This window comes from Callithrix jacchus, chromosome 4 (assembly GCF_049354715.1).
Source record: "Callithrix jacchus isolate 240 chromosome 4, calJac240_pri, whole genome shotgun sequence".
NCBI classification, from domain to species: Eukaryota; Metazoa; Chordata; class Mammalia; order Primates; family Cebidae; genus Callithrix; species Callithrix jacchus.
This window is the reverse complement of record NC_133505.1, coordinates 20,070,020-20,080,668: the sequence shown is the minus strand read 5'-3', so window position 1 is coordinate 20,080,668 and position 10,649 is coordinate 20,070,020. Positions and strand designations below refer to the sequence as shown.

General features: G+C 43.5%; 1 pseudogene; it reads right to left on the bottom strand.

The window, feature by feature from the left end:
• Nucleotides 1-2,677: 2,677 nt before the first annotated feature.
• Nucleotides 2,678-4,103, bottom strand: LOC100405089 (PRELI domain-containing protein 1, mitochondrial pseudogene; annotated as a pseudogene).
• Between the last annotated feature and the right edge of the window lie 6,546 nt (nucleotides 4,104-10,649).

Genomic DNA, 10,649 nt, shown 5'->3' with positions numbered 1-10,649 from the left:
CCCAGCACTTTGGGAGGCTGAAGCAGGTGGATCATGAGGTCAAAAGATCAAGACCATCCTGGCCAACATGGTGAATCCCCTGTCTCTACTAAAAATACAAAAATTAGCTGGCCATGGTGGTATGTGCCTGTAATTCTAGCTACTCTGGAGGCTGAGGCAGGCGAATCTCTTGAACCCAGGAGGCGGAGGTTGCAGTAAGCTGAGATAGCACCACTGCACTCCAGCCTGGCAACAGGGTGAGACTCCATCTCAAAAACAAAACAAGGGCCGGGCGCAGTGGCTCACGCCTATAATCCCAGCACTTTGGGAGGCCAAGGCAGGTGGATCACGATCAAGACCCTGCTGGTCAACAAGGTGAAACCCTGTCTCTACTAAAAATACAAAAATTAGCTGGGTATGGTGGTGCATGCCTGTAGTCCCAGCTACTCGGGAGGCTGAGGCAGGAGAATTGCTTGAACCCAGGAGGCAGAGGTTGTGGTGAGCCGAGATTGTGCCATTGCACTCCAGTCTGGGTAACAACAGCGAAATTCTGTCTCAAAACAAAACAAAACTTTATCCACATGTCTACCTTCACAGCCAGGTGGATTCAAGACATTTGAACCAAGAAGAAATGCTTTCCTGGTCTATTCCTGCATTCTCTTGTGCAGTCAACAATAGCCTCTGCTTTATACAAAGGTCTGTGCAAATTAGATCAAAGTTTCAGTTGAGTAGTAGCAGCCTCATCCTAAGCTGGGGTCACCCAAAGTTCCAGACCCCAGACTCTGGCTGCATCCTTGCCATTCAAGAGTCATTGATCATAAGTTAAACCAGATCAGCAAAAAAAAAATCAACTGAATTTTTTTTTTTTGCTGATTCCTGGGAACAACTGAAAATGCGTGTCCTGCTGATGGACAGAAACCAACACAGTAGCACATTCTTTTAAGGGAGGTGACCTCAGGCTTTTCTCATTAGAAACTAATTATCATGGTACTCACCTTGTTAGATGATGATGATAATACAACTTGCTGAGGAGGAGGGCAAGGGTCAGTGTGGACCACAGTGTTTGCCTCTCCTGTAAGAGGGAAGCTATTGGCCATTAAAACTCAATGGAAATTGTTCAGCAATCAACCCTCTGATAAAAATCGATATATTGGAGAATTGTCATGATGAGGTACCATGATCATGTTTTCTGAATCAAAAATTGAGACTTGGCTGGACACAGTGACTCACGTCTGTAATCCCAGCACTTTGGGATGCCAAGAAGAAAGGATCACTTGAGACCAGGAGTTTGAGACCAGCCTGGCCAACATAGTGAAACCCTGTCTCCACTAAAAATACAAAAAAATTAGCCAGGTGTGATGGCACATGCCTGTAATCCCAGCTACTCAGGAGGCTGAGGCACAAGAATTGCTTAAACCCAGGAGGCGGAGGTTGCAGTGAGCGGAGATGGCACCACTGCACTCCAGCCTGGGTGATAGAGCAAGACTCTGTCTCAAAACAAAACAAAACTCGGACATGAGTTTTGTTTTAACAGAATCTCAAAGAAGCATTCAAGGGAAGAAGTTGCAACTGTCTGTCTCAGATCATCAAGAAACTCGAATTTCCAAGGGTGACATATAGAACAATTGAGCATGTATTAATTCTTTAACACACTTGTCCTATGAGAAAGGCCCTAAAAGGAAAACCTAACAAGCAAAAACTAAATTCAAATATAGTTACTACCAGTAGAAACTGCAAACTGGCTAGAAAAGATGGGGCACACAGATGATAAAACAGATAGCCATGGTGAAGGGTACCATGATAATTAGTTCTAGAAATCAAACTAGGGAAAGATCAGTAGATGCTGGAATATTCGTGGACAAGGTTATGGATTGAAAGGAATCTTTTAAAATGAGCACAGTTTGCACAAGCAAAGAGAAAAGGAAAAGGCACACCAAAGACGCTGTCAGGGTTTGCCATGCTTCCGCCACATGGAAGCCCCCGTGTAGAACAACAGCTAAAGGTGCTGTTATTTGACCCCATCACTGAGAAGCAGATGAGGAGGGGAGACTTTTCCTCATTGTCAGCACAAGTTGAAACAACCCCACTGCCCTCTGCCAGAGGTGGGGAAATTGGGCTCATCATCGTCTATCTATGTTTCCCAAGGCTCTGAGTAGTTCATCTGTCATGATCCCAAACTCCCCCAACAGGTCTTGGTGATGTGATTCATGTCATTTCTGATTCATCCAGGGATGATGTCTATTGTTTCTATTTCTCCCATGGTACTCTCCTATAACAATACACTTGGGAAGTTTTCTTCTTTGTGTTACCAAAACCCCTGTTGTTTGCTGCACAGAAAGCCAATAGCAGAAACAACAGTACTGCCCAGGAAAAAGGCTTTATTGGATGCTGCAGCCAAGGAGATGGGAGATCAGTCTCCAATCTCTTTCCTTGACCAACTAAAACTCGGGAAGAAATGTTACAATGTGTAAGGAAACAAGAACTAGGGAGGGAGAAGGAAGCAATCATGATAAATAAAGTCTGACATCTCATTGTGGTGATCTGATGAGTTTCAGTTCTTTGATACTTTTTATTTGAGAGGCCTGGGGAGCCATTCCTGAGAAAGGAAGTGAGATAAAACAAATTGTTTCAAGCTTTAGGACAAGAAGGATCAATTCCTGTGTTTATCAAAAAAAAAAGAAAGAAAAGAAAGAAAGAAGGAAGGAAGGAAGGAAGGAAGGAAGGAAGGAAGGAAGGAAGGAAGAAAGAAAGAAAGAAAGAAAGAAAGAAAGAAAGAAAGAAAGAAAGAAAAGAAAAGAAAAATCTATGGGACTATTGGGTGCCTACAAGAGTGTGACACGTTCCACCAGTCAAGGTTCAAGTGCAGAACGAAGCCTTCACTGATAGCTTGTCTTTCAAGGCAGGAAGCTACTTCAAGGACTAGTCTTCAGGGGTTCAGGCTTTTCGGTTACCTTCTGCAAAGACTTTACATCTTTTAGAACATGAAGAGACAAAGCCAGAAAATATCTGGTGTTTCAGTGAGACATTGAAAGTTCATATTCACACTGAAAGAATCTGGTCCATTTTACTGGTTCCTTGATCTCATTTTTCTAGTGATTTTTAGATCAAGGCTCTTGACCTTTAAGGTAATGATTTACTGGCAGATCCTAAGCCGCCCCCCCAATCTCGTGTTTTGTTGTTTTTTTCACAGCAAAGACAACTGAACATTATTTGTGTGCCTTTCTTCCTACATGTATTTCGAGTCTTTTCATAACAGGCCCCAGAAATCTCCAGATTCAATTATGTCCCTGCGTCTGGTCCATTGCTACCGGAGTCTTAAGGAGCCTTGTACAAATGCTTGAGTTACTCATTTACCAACATTAAACCCTAGGATAGAAGATGCAACAAAGCAGGACTTTTTCCTGCTTCGAATAACCTACTGTCTTTTCTTTGAACCCTCCTTCCCGTTTCTTTTTTGAGGGGGTGGTTGGAAGCTGGAAGTTGATTTTTAACGATAAAGTACAATGGAGGGAAGGCAGAGGGACTAAGCCAAGCTGTCCAGGGTGCTGTGATGGTGGTGGGCTGGCTACCCAAGGTGCTGCTGCTTCTTGGCGGCCGCCTTGCTGCTGAGGTCCTTGGCCTTCTTGGCTTCCTGGGCCGTCTCTACAAGTGTTGTGGAAGGGGCTTCGCCTTGCAGCTTCGCCAAGATCTGTTCAAAACCCTTCATGGTCTTGGTCACACTGCTTTTGGACAGGGCAAGACCAAATTCCTGGACAGCCTTGGAGACACCAAATAAGCTAGAGAAGACCCAGGCTTCCCGGCGGATTTCGGTCCAGCCCGTTGTCAAAGTTCACACAGTAAACACAGCGTTCCTCCACCACCATCAGCCAGGTGTGGGTGATGTTTCAGGTGAAGGTGGTCACGGTCTGATTCTGTGGGTCTACAGTAGAGTCCTCCAGGATGTACACGGGTGAACAACACTGCCGGGAAACAGTCGCTCGGCCCACCGGGGCCTCCGGTTGGTCTTGATCAGGAGTCGCTGGGACAGCAGTTTCCAGTCACGTGTCACCTCCCAGTGTACTGCGTCTTCCGGCCGGATATGTCTGCTATAGAAACTAGGCAGGCATGGTGGCATGCGCCTGTAATCCCAGCTACTGGGGAGGCTGAGGCAGAGAAATGCTTAAACCCGGGAGGTGGAGGTTGCAGTGAGCCAAGATCCTGCCGCTGCACTCCAGCCTGTGCAACAGAGTGAGACTCTGTCTCAAAAAAAAAAAAAAAAAAAGCCAAGGAATGTTTATCTGACAATTCCAAGGCATGAGGTTTCACTTCTAGTCAAGGTGAGATGCACCTTGTCACGTTTCTGCCCCCAGGAATCATGTAGGAATGATGGTTCCAGTGGCTTAAACCTGAGTGCTTTTCCTTTCCTCTGCTCTTTCTTTGCCAAAAAGTGCCTGATTTGCCTGAGTGGCTTTGAGGGCTTGATAAGCCTTCCTCTTTTTCAGGAGATTTTCTGGAACCAAAGGGATTTTTTTTCTCTTGCTCCACCATCTTTCTAGTGTATCTGGTGGTTTTTCAAAGAAGTTACTGCCGTCATACCCCAAAGAGTGACAGTTGTGGTCAAAAGTATTCTTTACGAGGAAAACACTGAGATCTGTTTTGTGGCTTAAAGAAGTCAGTTATAATGATGAAACAATAAGGCGGGCGGACGCAGTGGCTCACGCCTGTAATCCCAGCACTTTGGGAGGCCGAGGCAGGTGGATCACGAGGTCAAGAGATGGAGACCATCCTGGTCAACATGGTGAAACCCCGTCTCTACTAAAAATACAAAAAATTAGCTGGGCATGGTGGTGCGTGCCTGTAATCCCAGCTACTCAGAAGGCTGAGGCAGGAGAATTGCCTGAACCCAGGAGGCGGAGGTTGCGGTGAGCTGAGATCGCGTCATTGCACTCCAGCCTGGGTAACAAGAGCGAAACTCCGTCTCAAAAAAAAAAAAAAGAAAAAAGAAAGAAAGAAACAATAAGGCAACAAATTTCCATCAGAAGGTCAAGTGGTAACCTTTGAGGATTACTGCAAATTACGTGAGATTCTGGAAGCTCAAATCAAATACAGTTTGGGTTTTTACCAAAGTTGACATTCTGAACATTTTAGATCAGCCCATTTGACGTCATTTATTGGCAAAATAAATTTTTTTCTTTTTTTTTGGAGATGGAGTTTTGCTCTTGTTGCCCACGCTGGAGTACAAAGGTGCAATCTCAGCTCACCACAACTTCTGCCTCCTGGGTTCAAGTGATTCTCCTGTCTCGGCCTCCTGAGTAGCTGGGATTACAGCCATGCACCACCACGCATTTTGTATTCTTAGTAGAGATGGGGGTTTCTCCACGTTGGTCAGGCTGGTATCGAACTCCCAACCCCAGGTGATCCGCCCACCTTGGCCTCCCAAAGTGCTGGGATTACAGGTGTGATCCACCACTCCCGGCCATCATTGGCAAAATTTTAGAAGAGTCAACACAGGATGAAAAGAAACCCTGGGGACAGAGGGAAAAGAAAATGACATTGTAACTCAGTAAGGGCCCACAAAGAACACCTAAGAGAGGACTACATTCACTTCCTTTTTACAAAGGATTACCAGCCTAAAGAATGTTTTCATAGCAATATATTGACTTTTTAAAACCTTTTTAATAAAATCAGTTTTATTCCTATGGCATTGGTGAAGAATTACAAGCTGGATGATAATGTAGTTCTAGGTGAGTCAAACCTCAATGAAGAACTTCCCCAGGAATACTTACTTCCTATAGGTAGATTGTCCTTGGAAGTACACGAGAGCCCCTCAGCCTTCACCAGTTGGCTAAGGGTTGCTGCCAGCCTCAATTTCTTCTTGATTCAACATTATTGACCAAGAGGAGGCTCAACATTCGTATTCAGAAAGGCTCAACATTTATATAGGTTGTCTCTGCTATCCCATTCAGAGATGCTCTCATCTCATAAGATGAATTTGACATAAAAATGCCTCCATTTCTCCGCAACTTAGATCCTAGATAACTATGACCTTGAATGGGACAGAAGCATGCTACACTGACAACATGAAACAATGATCCGTATAAGTGTATGCTCATTTTAACAATATTTGATTTGATTTGATTTTTTTGAGGCAGAGTTTCGTTCTTGTTGCCCAGGCTGTGCATGCAATGGCTCGATCTTAACTCACAGCAACCTCCACCTCCCGGGTTCAAGCTATTCTCCTGCCTCAGCCTCCAGAGCAGCTGGGATTACAGGCATGCACCACCACACCCAGTTAATTTTGTACGCTTATAAGAGACGGAGGTTTCTCCATGTTGTTCAGGCTGGTCTTGAACTCCCGACCTCAGGTGATCCGCCCACCTCAGCCTCCCAAAGTGCTGGGATTACAGCCGTGAGCCACCATGCCTGGCCAACAATATATTATTTCAATACATTCTATTTATCAGAGATGCCAGTAGCTTTTTCTTCATATAGTTGTCATTGTTGAGAAGCCTGGCACATACTAGATACTCTGCAAACAGTTGTTGGAGGAACAGACAAATGGAACGTTCTAGAGTTCTTTGCTCAAGTTGATTTTTGCAAATATCTGAATTTAGAGGAGGGCTCTTGTCCTAACAGATCCAAGGAGAACTGTGGGTAAGAATTTTTGAGCGGTTCTACTCCAGTCACATTTAGCTTTAACAGGAATTGTGCACGGAAACCCTGGGAGATGCTTTGAAAATCTCTAAGAATACATATTACGAATTCAACAGCTCTCCAGTCATTTTGCTGATATATTAAAAGGCAACATTTTTATTAATTTATAAGTGCTGTCTTACCAGTTCTAGGCAATAAGGAAGTTTACAAGGGCAGTCAGGATCTGAACAAAGAATAAATAGAAAGATAGTCTGAAATTGGCAATGCTGTCAGGAAATTGGTGCGTACTAAATGAATTGGGGGTGATGGCCCAGTGTGGAGCATTGAGGATCAAGTGACCCAGCATAATGTAGATGCCAAGGCTGCAAAAATTGACACACGATCCTGACAGAAAATAATTGGTACTTATTTGCATATAATTTCTTATATGTTTTATAAGTTAATTGAGGTCAAAATGAACATAAATTCCCCTTGGCCCATGTATTTTCATCTTATGCAACCGCAGTTCCCACCAGCCTCTGCTGAAGGAGGTCAGGCTAACCCATTCAGAAAAACAAGAAAAAAAAAATCCCTGCTTAGCCCAACCTAAGGCAGTGGCTCTCTTAAGTTCATCCTGCAGCACTGCTAAAGGTCTCAATCCATCATCTCCGGCCTCACCTTCCTCTTCTCATCACCATCTTAACATTAAAGTGCCAGACAGGCTGTTCACACTCAAGCAAATGGTTTCCTTCACTCCTCATCACAATCCTCGTTCTGCGGATGATGAATCTGAAATACAGAGAGGTTTAGTACCAAGGGCAAGTCGCCCAGCTGCTAACAGGAATTCCAATCCAAACAACCAGCTTCAAAGCCAGTGCTTTTAATTAAACCCCATGCTCTCTTGAACCATTCCTCCATAAATCAGAAAACCTCTAGCCCACCAGAATTGCATGGCTATCAGACATCAGGATGCCCATCTCCCTCTGAGCACCCCACCGAACCATAAACACTCCTCGGTATCATGGAGACATGAAAGGCCAACCCGTTCCCACTCATCCTTCTCCATGCCACCAACCCCACGAGGCTACTTGGGTTTGAAAGCTTCCGTCTCAGGACACCCTGGTTTCCATGGATCTTCCCATACAAGAAACAGTGCTCTAGGCATTCGCAGCCTTGGCCGACATATTTCTTCTACAACTTATGAGTCCTGAAGTACAGACACCTAGAAAGTAAGCCTAATTCTGACACTGAGATGGAAGCTGATCTTGACAAAGGCCTCACTTTCCTTTCTCCTTAACCATGAAGGAGAAACTATATTCATGAGTTTCCATGCTAGAGGAATTTTTAACAGCAAATGATAGAAAAATACTTTCTCTAGCAGGAAAGAAAAAAAGACAAGGTGAAGAACAATGCATATAATAGATTTCTATTATGAGAAGAAGATAGAGAGCTACAACCTGTACAGTCATGTGACACAAAATGACGCTTGAACGACAGACTGCGTATACCATGGCAGTCCCATAAGATTATCATGGAGCTGAAAAATTCCTGTTGCCTAGTGACGTTGTCGTCATTGCAATGTCTTAGTGCAATGCATTACTCACCTGTTTGTGGTGATGCTGGTGTAAACAAACCCACTTCACTGCCAGTCATGTGAAAGTAGAGCACATGCAATTATAAGTATGACTCATAACACTGGATAGTGATAATAAATGACTACATTACTGGCTTACGTAGTTACTGTACCATACTTTTTATCGTCATTTTAGAATGTACCTTTCTACTTACATTTTTAAAAGGCAACTGTGGAACAGCCCAGGCAGTTCTTTCAGGAGGTATTCCAGAAGAAGGCATTGTTACCACAAGAAATGACAGCTCCATGTGTGACTGCCCCTGAAACCTTCCAGTGGGGCAAGACGCGGAGGCAGAAGATACTGATATTGATGATCCTGGCCCTGTGTAGACCTAGATGTGTGTGATTGCATCTTAAGGTTTTTAACAATGATTTTTTTTTAAAAAGTAAATAATTATAAAAATAGAAAAAAACTTAGAGAATAAGAATATACTGTACAGCTGTACAATATGTTTTTTAAGCTAAGTATTATTACAAAAAGAACAAAAGGTTAAAAAAGCTTTTTTAGTTTGTAGAGTAAAGAAATGACAGTAAGGCCAGGTGCAGTGACTGACACCTATAATCCCAGCACACTGGGAGGCCAAGGTGGGAGGATTGCTTGAGGTCAGGAGTACGAGACCAGCCTGGGCAACATGGTGAAACCTTGTATCTACAAAAATTAGCTGGGCATAATGGCACAAACCTGTGGTCCCAGATATTCCAGAGGCTGTGGTGGGAGGATCACTTGAACCTGAGAGTTAGCGGCTATAATGAGCTGTGTTTGCACCACTGCATTCCAGCCTGGGTGATAAAGTGAGACCCTGTCTCCATAAATAAATAAATAGGCAGATAAAGGATGGACTAAGAGAAACTTTTGACTGTATAATGTTTTATGTATTTTTATTTTTGATTCATGTGAATATATTATCTATTCAAAAATCTAACACATTGATTTTTAAATTAAAAAACATGTATATGTAACTATGAGAGGTACTAACATTGATTGCCTCTGAACAGAGAAATCCAAAGACAGAAAAATTATGTATTTGTTTCTTACAGCTGCCATAACCAAGTGCCACAAATCATGTCACTAAAAACAACAGAAATTTAGGCTGGAGGTGGTGTTGGCTCATATCTATAATCCCAGTTCTTTGGAAGGCCAAGACAAGAGGCTAACTTGAGGCCAGGAGTTCAAGACCAGCCCGGGCAACATGACAGGGCCCCATCTCTACAAAACTAAAAAATAGAAAAATTAGTCAGGCATAATGGCATGCACCTGTAGACCCAGCTACTTTGGAGGCTGAGGGGAGAGGATTGCTTCAGCTCTGGAGCTCAAAAGCGTAGTGAAGCTGGGCCTGGGGGCTCATGACTGTAATCCCAGCACTTTGGGAGGTCAAAGAGGGTGGATCACTTGAGGTTAGGAGTTCAAGACCAGCCTGGCCAACATGGTGAAACCCGGTCTCTACTAAAAATATAAAAATTAGCTGGGCGTGGTAGTAGGCACCTATAATCTCAGCTACTCGGGAGGCTGAGGCAGGAGAATCGCTTAAACCCAGGAGGTGGAGGTTATAGTGAGCCGAGATCATGCCATTACATTCCAGCCTGGGAGACAAAATCAAAACTCTGTCTTAAAAAAAAAAAAAGTGTGTTGAGCTATGATCCCACCCCTGCACTCCAGCCTGGGCAACAGAGCAAGACCCTGTCTTTAAACAAAAAAAAAAAAAAAAAGGAATTTATTATTTTATTATTTTACAGTTTTAGAGCCTAGAAGACCAAAACCAAGATGTCATGCTCCCTCTAAAACTCTGCGTGGAATCCCTCTGTGGCTCTTTCTAACTTCTGGTGGTGGTAGTGCTGGCAGTCCTTGGGGATCCTGGGCTTGCAGATACCCTACCCTCAATAAACTTGTCATCCCACTCAGTAAAGGAAACAGACGTAAACAACTAACCCAACACAAAACAGAATGAGACTATTCCCCATGCCTTATTAAACAGGGCCTCATTGTAGCTGAAGCATGAACATCATTTATTAACTTTATTATAAAGATAAAGGATATTGGATAAGTAATGATGATGATGCCAGGACCACAGCAGCAGGGGTCAAACAGAGTTAACGCAGGGTTCAATAAAGTTACAAGAAATATTTGATAAAAAGTCAGGAGGAGAGACAATTGCTTCTGACTGTGAAGATTAGAGATGCTTTATGAGATGAATTTGTAAGCTGGGATTTAGAGGATAAGAAAGTTTTTTTTCATTTTCTGAAGGAGAGAAATGGCATTCTAGGCTTAGCAAAGGTCAGGAGGAGTCCTGTAAGTTCCTGACATATTCAAGGCAAAGCAGGAAGACCGGCTCAGCCAAAACATAGGGTGTTTACAGGCATTTAATGGAACAAAAGTCTAGAAGGACAGTTTGGGGTGGGATCGGGAAAGAGCTTACCTGCCAGGCTA